Below are 14543 nucleotides of genomic sequence, written 5' to 3' on the forward strand. Positions count from 1 at the left end.
CTTTTGTAATAATCATTTTCTGGTAGTCTGTTTTTCTTTAATTGCCAAGCCAATATTACCTGGTCTTTTTCCTTTTCCCTTTTTTCCTAAGTAAAAATGGAGTTGCTCAGTTTAGAAGCAGGACTTTCATCAAAAGCAGTCTATTGCTAAAGCTTAATGCTTAGGAGCACGGGACATGGCAATGCTGAAAGTCCTTGCCTCTTGATGTGGCACATACTGCAACTCATCACAAGGAAGTAAGAGTGAGTAAAGCTTCTTAAGTCTGGGCTGTGCTTTTCTAAAGAGCATTGCCTACTGACATCCCAGGGAGGTGGAATCAGCTGTCAGGCTGTCTCAGAGCCTTATGGCCCTACAGGAAAAATGGATTTGTGTGGCATTAAGTTGTTCTTGGCCCCATTAGGTTGCATCACTGCTACAGCCAAAACCTGCTTTTAAACTTCTCGTGTGTTTGATCCCCTGACTTAGGTCCTCTCACTGTTGTAAATTGCTTCTTTGGGGAAAGGAGAGGGGCTGCCCATGTCTCTATTGTAGACCTTAGTAACAGGGATGTTCCACTTCCTACAGTGAAGGGGGAAAAAAATGAGAAAAATCTTTTTTTGTTACAGAGAAAAACAAATTAGTAGGTTTAGAAATGGATGATCTCTTAAATTATAACAAATGGGTGAGTTTTTGCTTTTATCTGGCAAAAATGTAATCCAACGTTGTCAGCAGATAGATGTGTCAGGAATTAGTTTACCTGACTACATTTGCTATGACCTGAGATCAGTTTCTCCTCCCCATCACACCAGAACAGGTCTGATGCAACTCTTCAGACACCCATTCTCCCTGGGGCTTAGGGGGATGCCAAGGCAGTGAGGAGGAAGGATTACCCCATACCTTGAGACAGCCTGTGAGGGGTGCAGGTACACAGCTGCCGAACTGAATTTTGGAAATGCAGGGTGTCCAATGAAATTAGAATAGAATAATTCAGTTGGAAGAGACCTTCAAAGATCACCAATTTAGGAGGAAGTTCTTCACTCAGAGGGTGGTGAGGCCCTGGAACAGGTTGCCCAAAGAATCTGTGGATGCCTCATCCCTGGAAGTGCTCAAGGCCAGGTTGGATGAGGCCCTGGGCAACTTGATCTAGTGGGTGGCATCCCTGCCCATCACAGGGGAGTTGGAACTGAATGTTCTTCAAGGGCCCTTCCAACTTGAGCTGTTCTAGGAAGTCCAAGTGCCTGACCACTTCAGAGCTAAAAGTTAAAGCATGTTCTTGAGGACATTATCCAAATGCCTCTTGAACACTGACAGGAATGGGGCATCAACCACCTCTCCAAGAAGCCTGTTTCAGTATTTCACCATCCTCACAGTGAAGAAATTTTTGCTCATGTCTGGTCTGAGCCTCCCCTGGTGCAGCTCTGTACTGTCCGCACATGTCCTGCCATCAGCGACCAGGGAGCAGAGACCAGCGCCTCCCTCTACGCTTCCCTCCTCAGGGAGCTGCAGACCAGTGAGGCTGCCTCTCAGCCTCCTGTTCTCCACAATGAAAGACCGAAGTGTCCTCAGCCTCTCCTCACAGGATGTGCCCTCCAGCATTTTTACCAGCTTTGTTGCCCCCTTCTGGACGTTTTCAGGTACCTTAACAACCCAGTATTTCCAGAGAAGTGGTGAAACAGTAAGCTGGAGAAACTGCTTTTCTTTTCTGCCAGGCCCATAGCCCCACTGAAAGTACTGTACGTTTTGGGAAATGTGATTTTAATTACTCTCCTGTTGCTTGCTGAAGTCTGATGGGCTTAAGTAGGAAACGGCAGCTTCTGGTTCCTCAATTTCCTTTTCTTCCTTCTTTTTTCTCCTTCCTCCCTCCCTCCAAAAAAATCCACGCGTTCTTCCATGGGGATTTTCTATCACCATATTGTGAGTACAAATAATCATAGCTTGATGGATAAATCTTCACTTCTGTTCATCAAATATTATGTTCCGTGTATGTATCAAAAGACTGTTTTGTCACAAAGGGTTTGTTTATGAAGAAACGAGGAAATGGAGAGTTTAAAAAAAATATAATAATAAAAAATAGTCTTATTGGACTGCAAAATGAAGGATCTGCTAAGTTCCCACAAACAGAAGTACGTTTGTTGAATATTTCTTCTTCCTAGAGATGAAATAGTTGTAGGACCCTCAGCCTGTCACTGGAACCTGCTTTTTGTGCTCAAGGCATGAGTGCTGCAACACCCCGAGCCTGGGGCAGAGTCCCTCTGTGTCTAAGTGTGGTACAAGCAGACCCTTCAGTTTTTCTAGATTCTTGCTTAGTCATGAAAGGTAATTTAACTCTGACTTTAGTACTATCCACAGGGTTTTGGCAGTCATCTATTGATTTTTTTGTCTGTGTGTTTTATTTTTTATTTACCTCTCTGAATTCCATATGGCTTTCGATTTAGTTGTACTGGAAAAGGACAAAGAAAAATCCCACTCTGGTATGTCAAAAACTACACTTTGACTCAATAGGGAATGACAAGGGGTGAAAGACATTTTTCTGCGGGCTTACAGAACGCTGTTGTTGTTTCAATAATTCACAAAACCACTGGTGTTTAGAAATCATTGTCTTGTGCCAGTACGCACAGTGTGCACAGCTATGAGGAAAGGACAGATCCTGATCCGTGAACTCACTGTCTAGCCATTTACCTCCTACAGCTAGTGAGTTCCTTAACTTTTATTTATTGATCGATTCATTCTTTTTAGCGTATATTAATGTTAACACTGAAAAAGATTATTTTCCTCCCGAGCAGGCTCATTTTCTTTCAGTCCTTGTCCTTCCTGTGTTACTGAGACGGCTTTTGGTTTCCAGGTTAGCTAGCTGAAAGACTGTTTGTGGCTATAAAAGAGCCAAACCAGGGCTCAGTACATGGATCTGAGGAGGATTACTAAGGATTCTAGGGCATTTTGCTTCTGTCCAAAATTACTTTAAGGCATAGGTGTCAGATAGCTTGGCTGTGTCTGATGGATCAAGGGGACGGAGTGAGAGTGAGAAAGAGAGGTGAAAGGGATAAGGAACGGATTGAGGACAAAAGGAAGATCAGAAAGCAGTCTGGGTAGTGAAGGGAAAGACAGGAACAATATCTTACTTGTGAACTTCTATTTCTAACTCTTTGAATACCAAAGGCAATTGAGAGCATTTCTTCAGACATATTGACACAAACTGGAGACAGGTGGCTGGCTTTAAAATTTGTCACTGGTTGCAAATAATCTACATCATATTAGAATTACTGTATTTGACAGATTTTAGAAGAAGGAAATACATTCTTATTTTGAATCAGAAATAAAAATGAATCAAGTGTTTTACACTGCTCATCTATTTTCTTCCAAATTCATTCAGTTTGAGAATTCTGGAACCATTCAAACCCACAATAAGCAGCACGTTGGGTGCCTGGCATGCTTGCGAGCTGCTACCGGGGCATCTGCGCTGCAATGCTGACGTTCCTGGAGCTTGCCTCCCAGCTTTGATCACCAGTACCTAGTACTGTGACATTTAGGGCATGCAGCACTGTTCTCTGGGTTTTCTGCAGAAATAGGGCTTGAGCAGTTTTGCAAAAGGACTGTCAGGATCCCCAGGGCTGCAAAGTCTCCCTCAGCCCCTCCTTCTCTGAATAAAAATAAGACATTATTATTTTAGTGTAAGTGCACATGCACTGGTTTATAGCCAAATAACCAAATGTGCCAGGTCTGACTAATTTCACCATCTCACTGCCCATCTTCGAATGTACAGCCCAAAGAAAGGGTAAATTTTTGCCTTGCCACATGAATGACCTGCTACATATCCATGAATATTACTGAACCTCTGGTTCACCCAGGGCAGAGTATGATCATTGCCATGAGGTTGGCAATAAAAGAGCCCCAGTTATTTAACATATATAACTGTTTTCAGAACTGAAATGTTAAGGTGATTTAAAAATAGCTAAGAGGTATATACAGCTAGTAAATACAGACCGGTCTCCTAGATATGAGTGTTTGGAACACACTGGGGAGAGGAATACAAAGTTTGATAAAGAGGGCCAAATTTTGTCTTCATGTCTTCTGGATGTTGACTCTATTTACTGTTCTCTGTGTACTTTACTAATTGAGCTCACACACGTATACTTTTTTCCCCTTCTATCAGCCTATAATCATATCCCTCTTTTAAACATCTGAACCACAAACGTGGTAAAGTAATTTCTGTAGTGGTTTTATCGCATCCTGCAACTTTCAATGTTTTGTCTAAAATACGTGAAGTGACTGTGCAACCCAGATTTTCTATTTGTAGAAGAGTACCAAAATTTATCAGAGGCGTTGATGAACAGCTTCATAATTATCCGGGAAAATGAGACTGGAGGAACCAGTGACCCATAGAAAACGGAATACTGGAATCATGTTATCTGCATTTATAGGAATGTATAGATTAAAGTAATAAAGGAGTTATGGTGGAAAAATAATGAAGATGCCAGTAAACCATACTTTCAGAAGTAAATGGCTTTTTGCAATGAAGGCCAATATGATCAAAATTCAGTCACATTTGGCTTGTAGCTATAGAAAACGCATGACTATTTATATCAAAAATAGGTGTTGCGGGGGGGGAGGGGGGGAGAACAACAATAAAATAAGAGCATCAGTCTCTGAAACCTGGTAAAACTCTACTGAGATAGAGATATGTGTACATATAATTATGAACGCATATATAATTACATTCTATTGTGTTTCATTGATTTACTTTGATCCCAGTTCTTTGCTAGTGATATAATGAAGAAAGCTAGCTCTTTAAATTTTGTTGTTGTTGTTCAGTCCCTTATATTTGGTCAAACTGCAGTTTCATTGCTGGATAATATGGTAAAAAGATTCATTGTAAGGGTTACCTAACAACATTGGTGGTGTTGATGAATAGTTGCAATTAATACATTCCCTTAATTAGTCTGATACCCAGAAGATGCACCTGGCAGGTCATTTTAATACTACAATTGATTTATTGCTGCTAGAAATGATTTTACCAGCTATCTTCAGAGAGCACAATTAGAGAGGATTTCATTTTTTTATGCATTTTCACTGAGGAATAAACATAAAAGGTCTATGTAATTCAGAACAAAGCAGCTATAATGTACTAATGGTTTATGGATTTTATTAATATTCAGATAACATTAGAGGCAATTTTAGAGAATACCAACCTATTTTCTATATGAAGTATTCCATTTTTAGTATCTGAGTGCTTTATTTAAAAAACAAAACCAAAGCATGATATTTTAAAGGAGTTGCTATTATCAGGTATGGGAAATCTAAATGGTGCAAGACTATAGATAGATATGTATTTGTCTATGCTCTGTGCTGTGTGGTATGTGTGTCAGATGCATTGAGATTTGGAAAAAATATAAATTATGTACTATTTTTGAATCATGATGAAGTCCCTCTAAACAAAAAGATGTTTTTCTGGGGTTACTATACAATGTTAGTAAGTCAATGTCAGCTTTGCCCTTCACAAAAGTATCAAATCTTATTTTCATATTTTTAAATCAGTTTTTTTGAAATTGATCTTGAAATTACCTCCTTCTCTTTTTTCCTTCAGCTTACTGTATTTTGCTCCATTTCTAGTGCTGCAGCAGACAGCATGTCTGCCTTTTGTTAGCTTCTCTGTGCACTAATATCACCGACACTACTGTGGACACCTCCAGCAGACTCTCTTTCTATGTCTTAGAACAAAAGGTTGTTTCTTGAATAGCAACTCTTAATTCTTAGGTGCTTATAAACAACTTTTTTTCATCTGTTTTTCCAACAAAATGTTTTTACCTTGATACGAGGAAAACTTTTTTAGGATGTGGGCAAAAAACGTATATTCCTTGCAATACGTGGGCAAAAAATGTATATTGCTTGCATGCTCCAAGTGATAAATAAAATCATGGGGAATTTGTTCACGCAGCAAATGCAAGATTGTTCTTTATGTTTTAGGCTAATCTGGGTTCATCTAAGCTTTGCCTGTCCTCAGAAGGCCTTTAGATTTCCCTGACAATTGAACAGACAAACCTGATTTGCCAAGTGCATCTCTGTGATCCTCAGTGCAGAGGCACAATGTGTGGGCACAAGCTGTTCCCTCAGCTTTGGCTTCTGGAATTTAGGGATCTGGATTAGGAAGCTAAGTCTTGCTTTTCAAATTAGTGCACTAGTAGAATAACTTTTGACCTTTCAATAAATGCATGAGAAAGTAATTAAATACTGCTCATAAATACTAGACTATAGCCTCATATTATTCTACTCCAGAGTATATAAAAGGCACCAAATAGAACAAATAAAGAAAATGTTGACTCTCCAGATCTATTTGCAGTGTGAGCCAAAAAATGGTGTTGAGCTCTAACAATAAAGTAGGAAATTGCTGCTGAACAGGGATATGATTTATAGCATGTTTAAGACCTGGTTTAAGTCTCCCTGAAGTCAAGGTCCAAGTCTGGGATCTCTGCTCAGAAAAGATCTATCTCTGCATGCTGAATTTCCTCTATTATTATTACTAAAATGTTCTGGTTGTGTACATGAATTGTTTTTCATGTGAATTACTAGTGAAGAGCGCTTGGGTGACAGTCTGCTAGAAACTTTGCGACCTGAGGGCTGAGCGAATAACAGTGTGTGGAACGGGCGCTAGTGGCAGCCTCGTTGGTAGTAAGGTGGTAGTAAGACTTCATCAGGTCGCGGGTGAAGTAAGTAGGCTCTTTGGGGATGACAACAAAAGTGTGGTAGCAAGAGAGCATCTACAGTGCATGACGTAGATAATGTCAACACTTTCAGGCACTGTATCTTGGGGTGAGGAACCTGATGGAAACATTCAAAGTTGTACTTCTGTCGCCATACAGCAGGATCACCTGGACAATAGTCTGGGCTTTTCATGAGACTCGGAAAGAGGGAAATGTTTAGTGTTCATCAGGGAGCCCAGAGGAGATGAAGATGAGGTGACCAGTGATTATGAATGACTTCAAGGAATTTCTGCTAAACAGGAATCATTTTCTTTTCTTCAATCTTTTCTTCCTTGTTTAGATGTCAAGGAAGTTCATGCATATTAGAACTAATGTGGAATAATATGAGGCTGGATATGGATCTTGCAGGTTGGAGACGCAGGTTAAAGTTGAAATAGAAATTAAAAATGAGTTAGGTTTATAAGTTAAAGTAACAGGGAAATAATACCTCTGGATGATTTCTTCTGGCAAAAAAATTATATCGGAGTCCTCGCTTTTATTTTTTTCTTCTTTTTCCTGAACATATTGTCATTAGATTTGATACCTTAGGTGTAACATGAAGCCCTTGGATGCCATGTAGTCTTGAGGCTGTTGAAAACTGTCTTAACAAATATTCCTGTTGTTAAAATACTCTCCAATCTTTTAACATTTGTGGAGGACCCAGGGGTTTTTCTATAATTAAGGCTTAAACCAATTGATTAGAAATATTGTATAACAAAGTGTAAATATAATTTAGCTTCATTTTTTTAAGGCTCAAGATTCCTTAATTAAAGAATACAATGAGTATAAGGGAATATAAACCACTAAGAACTGATTCAAAAGAAAATAATTCCAAACATCTCATTTCTGAAAAAAAAATAATCATTTTCAGCACAAAGTTAATGTCAACATTTTTTTTTTCCTCTTAGGGATTTTAGTGAAGATTTACGATTATCATAGGACTTGGTGCGGTTTGTTTGCTCCCCACAAAAGCAGAGATGATTTTTATTGACCAATCTTTGATCCGAGAGATTAAAGAAAGTACTGCAAGAGCAGTGAAAAGGATAACACCATGGGGGTCAATAGGCTTACTGCTACTTGGAAATGAAAGTGAAGCATTCCATTGGGAGAGGGGGGTAGTTTAGCATTCTTACTGGGAACTTGTTTTCCCTTTATTTGTTTATTTCTTTTTCCGGAAAAAAAAATCATTTTGCTTACAGGTTTCTCCATGACTTAATACCATGGCCATAATGTGAGGTCATTTTGAGGGCGCTGGATTCGCCAACATAATTCTGCACAATGCTTTTTAGCCCAAATGGCCTGGCTGTCACATACTCGCACTCTTGATTGAAATGTTTCTGGTAGACTTTTGGAATGCAGTCTGAGGGCTTAGTGACTCAATATTTTCAACATAAATACATTTCCTATCTCATAGAAAGTTTCTGTGAACTACTGCAGAGTTAATGTGTCTTTCTGTTGTTTCTTGAAGCACTGTGGGCTTTACACAAATCTGGTAGAACTGTATGAATCAAAAGGAAATAAAAGTCCTAGCTTGATACAGTTTTATTTTTTATGGCATCATCATGGTGGTACTTTATGAGGGTATCAAAATGTCTGCTGAAAGGCAAATTTTTCTTTCTCAAAATAACCATTAGTAACCCTTTTCCCTGGTGTGTGTGTGTGTTGTTCACCCACTCCCCCCTTTTTCCTCTCTATGTCCAGGTGGTATGATTTTTGTCTTCCCTTTCACTGCAGAGAATAAGTGCAGTAAGAACAACAGCTGGTCTGACTTCGACTGGGGATGCTCTGAAGTGCTTTTATTTACAGAATATTCACAGAGATGCACGAGGCCTGGAAGAGGACTCATGTCACGCTTCTTCCTCTCTTGAAAAATTGCCAGATAAATCTGATTGAAATTGGCCAGTTGTACTTCTTTTGCTGCTTACCAGAGACAGGTTTGGAGGTTTAGTGCATTTTCACATTTTATTGAGTTTCTTGCAGGTAAATAGTAAATGATTATTCAATAATTTTTTTGGGGGGAAGGAGTAAGAGGACCCTCAAAAACTTCTCAGAAAGGTTCTTGTGTCCTGTGAATCTATGCATGATAATGTTTAAAGAGCACCACAAACATTTTATCCGGGAGATAATTTGTTTTATCACAAGAAATAATCATGTTCAATTCAACTGGTGATAGCTTGTGAAACTTGGCTTTTCTGCTGGCACAAAACAAGGTTAAGATTCCTTTAGTGAAAAGCAGAAAAACCCTGTCTATCTGTTTCCAAGGTTGTTTCAAAAATTTAATGGAAAGGTAATTCTATTAAGAACAATGGCAGAATGCCCATGGACTTGACAGGAATTATGTTTTTTACTTTATTTTTCCTCCTTAATTTCCTGAAGACTAGTGACTTTGAGTACTTTGTTTGTTATATGAAAATTAAAGACTTAAGCTGATTATTAAAATTCTTGAAGCAGCTATATAAAATTACTATTCTGTTTACAATCAAGTCATGTGGCTTTTTTACAGTTCATTTACTATTTGCAACTGGTTATTGGCAACATTATCTAGGTTCTTGAAACTGTCTGCTCTGTTTTTATGTACCTGGATCATGTTAGGTTTTCTAGAAAATTGTCACCAGCCCTGTTGTTATTCAGTTCTTGGTCATTGCTGGGTGTGGGTGGTTTGCATTTTTTTTTCTTTGTGTCCCTGGCCTCGACTATTCTGGAAATTGTAGTTCTCAGTTTTGTTAATAAGCTTCGATGTAGCCAAGAGCCATTCTTAGACCATGGTGAGAAAATCAAAGCTTTCTGAAAGTTTACAAGAGATGTTTACTCATTTCTCCTATATTCCTTTTCAGATTCAGTGATCTAAATTTACACCTTTCTCCTGATTCTTTTATATTAGGGTAACTTACAGGCTTTCATCTCTTAGCTGTGGAAACAGGCTGCTATACTTTTGTTCGTAGAAGATATTGCTGGCTTCCAACCTTTCTTCTGATCATGTGTTTCACAGATCTCCCACAATATTTGTTTAATTTTGGGGGGATGGGGTGGATTTTTGTTCTTTCTAAAAGCCTCAACTGGTAGAGGAATTTGATTATATGTGAACCATCAGCTTTCTATTTTTATTTTTTTTTAATGGTAGGAAAGTGAAACCTAAAAACTGACTGAACTCTAAAGCTTCATAAACCAGAAGACAAATAGAAAGAATTCCATATGTGCTACGGAAAAAAACAAAGCCCTTTTGATATGGAAGGGCCTACCTTTTTAATGCTGCTCTCTTGTGGTGATATTGAGTGAATCTAGCACCGTTGCATGGTGGTATGCTCAGGAGCAGGATATAAGAAAAAGCCCCTAGTGTAGCAACAAAGATTAAGGGTTTTACTGGTAATGACTTGAAAATGAAACAACTTCTGTTACTCAATGCTGTTTTTGGGTATAGTGGACAAGAAGTGGTATTAGCATTTGTATGCCCTGAAATCACAATATTTTCTCTAAAAGTTAAGGTTTTATTTATTTAAGTGGAAAGTTTTCTTCTCTTTTAAAATTGGAGACAAGCTGGCTATGAAAATTTGTAAAAACATCTACGCAAAATCTCTGCTGTGTTCACACTTAAGTAGCATGTTTTTATGGTTCATTTGTTGTGTGCCCTGGCTGTTGTCAACATTATCTATGTTCCTGAAACTCTTCTGTGATCCCCAGAAAAAAGGCTGGGGAGAGGCGGGGGGTTGTGGAGAAAAAGAAGGAAAATAGGTAGTGCAGATTTTTGCAGCTCAGTTTTCTCATACAGTAAATTCATCACTAACATCAGGCTTGTATTTGTGCAAAAATAAACAAGTGTCTTTTTGCTGCATTTTGGAATTAAGACACGTACTTCTTTCTTGCCAGGAACGTGTAGGGTTTTGGCTAAAACAAACTGAGGGATGCACCCAGTGTTGTCAAATACTTCCCTTCCTGTTTTTCTATTCAAAACTGAATGACTTATTTTATCAAGACCGAAGAGTGAGAAAAATGTTAAGCTAATTGAACATTGTCATAAGCTGTGAAAGACGTAGAAAGTAGGTTAAGGATATCACTGAAAACAAACCAAAAAGATTTCAAATATTGCACACTGGACTCCTTGTTTTTGTGTAGTTACTCAAGCATTTGAGTATCGAAAGATTGCTGGTTAAACTATTGATAGCAGCTAACTGAAAAAGTACCAGGAATTTGTCGTCTAGTCCGATTTGTTTGTCATTTTTAGATTTGTATCTGTCCACTTAGGGCTAAGAGTTTGGTTGCCATAATTTATTTAATTTAGTTATTTTCTATTTAATCATTAAATTTTCACCAAAGGTAAATCCTCAAGGGAATGAGGGCTACTATAAAAAGGCCAAACCTAAGTGATTAGGACATACCTTAGAAATGTAGGGTGATTATTTTAGTTAATGTGAAATCTTACAGGCTGAAGTGAGTTTTTTTTCCTTCCTAACCCCCTCCCCCAAGAAAGATGAAAAATGTCTTTTACATTCAAAAGTACTTCGTTAAGAATTCTTTTAAAACCGGGCCTTACTATTAAGTTTTCCTAAAGTATTCAACAGGTATGAAGGCAGGTGTGTGTTTGGTAGTTTGGTATTCATTTTATCGCAGTATCCCAGGTGCTCCAGAAGGTGGTGAGGAATAAAAGAAATATCCTTGAATGACCTGTGGGGTTACAATCCATTAAACTATGTCAAATTAAATATACAAACCATTATTATAGCAAATATATCTTAGTCATCTCAGTGGAGTAGGCATGGGGTGGGGGCAGGGGGAGAGGAGTGTTGCTGCTCAGACACTATGAGTCCCTTAGGGTGTCAGCTTCAACCAAATTAAAAAATGTGTGCCAGCCTCAAGTTGGCATGCTTGAGTTCACTTCACTCCAGTCAATGAGGCACCTTAGCGCAGTAAGCACAATAGAGACAAAGAGATGCCTTGCAACTGACAGAGAGAGAAAAGAGTCCTTTGAGATGAAATGTTAACATAAGAAGTGAAAATGGTTTGTGGTAGTCTCAAGCTGGCTCTTTTGGGTTCACTTTCCTATAGTTACTGAACTATAGTGCTGTACCTTAACAGAGGAGTCTCAATAAAATTAGAAAGATATCCTAAAAAGGACAGAAGACGAGAGAGAGTAAAAGAGAAAGAGACAGAGAGAGAGAGGGAGGGAGGGAGGGAGAGAGAGAGAGTTCTTTTGATAAGAAGCTTAACAAAAGTGGAAAAAATGGTTTATGTGAATGTTAGTTTTCATGGCAGTCTCAAGCTGACACTTGGGCTCCCTTTATTACAGTCAGTAAGCTACTTTAGCAAACAAAGGAGAATGGAGAGAGGGATGGCTGGAAACAACAGAAAGGGAGAGAAAGAGAGACCTCTTTGACAGCAACTAACAACGTGGAATCTCTGTTTCTGCTTTTCCATTTTTGAAACATTTTCTGTAAGGCAGAGAAATACAAATGTTTGAATCTTTGTGAGGTTACTTCATAGATAATTAAACAATTTAAATGCTGAGATTTTAAAATTGCTAAAGCAACATAGCAGCTTAATTGTGCTCAATAAAAGGATGGGAGAAGGGTAGTGAATTGCCTTCTTAACTCTCTAAAAAGAATTTTCTTCAGCTTGCTATTTTCAAATATTAAGAAATAACCAGGAGATTCTATTGTAGTGTTGAATCCATTTTAAATCTTCCTCATGTTTGACAATATGTTGGAAATAAAATCAACAGAATACATATATACATATTTTTAATACAGTAGTCAGTAGTGCTTGAAAACAATGTGTACAGGCTTATACTTACATTGCATGACTGATAAGTGAATCTGCCTTTCTAAACAGGTGCAAGAAAAATTGCTAAACCATCTTTTCTCTGTATTCAATTCAGTCCTTTAAGTCTTATGTACTTAATTCAATCTAGTATTTCAAGTTTTAGGTATTGAAGTTCTGCCTCTGACCTCTAGTTCTCAGAATACACTGGAAAGGAAATATGTTTGATTAGCTTCCACAAATTTAAGCTTTGCAAGGTGAACGTGAGAGTAAAAAAAGACTTCAGGTCTATTGTACCTGTTAGGTAAATATATGAGGTAAAGTAAACCATACGCATCAAAGCTGTAATTAAAAGACCCCTGAAAATTGGCAGATTTTGAACATCATCTATTCACTGCAAAATGGGCCATTAGATATCTGGCTGACAAATGTTTTCCTTCTGAACCTAATGTGCACTGATCATATGTTATCTGCAAATTCTGTAGAGGCACACTTTGGAAAGGAAGGGAAGTCACAGCCACAAATTATTCTTGCCCTCCATTAGGCAAATTGTCAACTTTATAGAATCAATAGAAGATTCTTTATAATACACAAATTGGTATGCATCCATGAGCAAAAGCAACTGAACAGCCAAGGATGAAGTTTAATTAGAGCAGAACTTGCTTTTAACGATACCAGATAATGAAGATGCACTTCTAAGGAAACAACGTTGAAGCTTCCAGCTTCCTCATCATTTTGTAATACAAAATCCACTACAATCCAACTTCGCTTGTCTTTTAATACAATTTCATTATGGAGGGATATCATCTATTAATCAAGGTGATTGTTTGTAGAAGCATGACAGAAATATTCTAAAAATATACAATAAATCAAATTCACAGGTGGCATAAAGAATAGGAAAAAAAGTACTTATGTTAACTTATGTGAACAAATTTCAGTCTGATTTTTTTGGTAAAGTGATTTTTTGTTCATGCTAACAGTCATGAAACTTCAGTAGTTCAAAGTTTTTCATTACTATTCAGCTACTCAAATATTCAAGAAAAACCTTTGAGATGCTAGAAAATCCACTGATATTTCTGATTCTTCTTGGGAAAGTATTCACTGTTTTCATTAATATTCAATGAAAACCCTGTTTGAATTGGTCCCTCAGACCTAAACTTCAGTTATTTTGTTCTGATGTCTTTTTGAAAGCCTCTGTCAAAGGCTGAAGACACGTGAGAATTGAGTTCTGTGTATTAGGTCATAGCTAAGGGATTATGAATCAGTTACCTTATATTTGGATTCTGCAGAAATGTGTAGCTGTAGCCTGGCCAATATTAGTCAGGAGAATATGGGAAGTAAATAGGGGAAAAATAGGTGAAGAAGATGAACATATTTTCACTGCTGAAAAAAGTGCCTTGTTCAAGTTAATAATGGATCTCTGGGTTTTAGAGCTGATGATGGTGTTCACAAGGGGCTACCATATATTCATGGGACTCTGGTGGCAGCAACACTCATGACCAAATTTCTCTCATTTGCTTTACTAATCCCTTAAATTATGACAACACTCTTAACTGAGTATCAGCTCATTTATTGCTAAAAAATTGAACTATTTAACTTGTGCTGGATGAAGAAACAGGAGTGAGAACGCACAACTATTCACAAATGAAGAAATAAAAAAAAAAAAAGGAGAAAACTAGAGACCACTGAAACAAAAGAATGGGAGATGAAAAGATTCTGGATAAGAAAAGCAAAAAGATGACTATTGCAAGGCAAAGAGGAATGTTTCCATCCAGCCTGGCAGCACTGCTCCTGTGTTATGGATTCCACTGAATTCTTGCTCTGCATTTTATTGACATTTGTTTTAACTTGATGAATACCTCAGTCCCCAGGTTTAGGTGGTTTGAGAGACTAGTTCCAAAATATCCAAATTATTAACCTGTGATGTAAAAACAACTTTAGTTGGTAAGGGTAAAAACAGGTGGCAAGAGTAAACTTGCAGCACTAAATCAAAATACTCTTTTTTCTGCCTTACTGATGTGGGGGTGTGAGAGAGACAGACTGACATCCATCTGCTTGGACTACAGAGACTAAACTGAA

At 37.9% G+C, this 14543-nt stretch overlaps 1 long non-coding RNA gene across 1 annotated transcript in view; it reads left to right on the forward strand.

Moving 5' to 3' along the window:
• The window catches only part of LOC126913356 (uncharacterized), a 137118-nt gene that overhangs the window by 2301 nt on the left and 120274 nt on the right, over window positions 1-14543 (forward strand). The gene's annotated exons all lie outside the window — the stretch shown is intronic.

This window comes from Cygnus atratus, chromosome 6, assembly GCF_013377495.2.
Source record: "Cygnus atratus isolate AKBS03 ecotype Queensland, Australia chromosome 6, CAtr_DNAZoo_HiC_assembly, whole genome shotgun sequence".
In the NCBI taxonomy this organism is placed as follows: domain Eukaryota; kingdom Metazoa; phylum Chordata; class Aves; order Anseriformes; family Anatidae; genus Cygnus; species Cygnus atratus.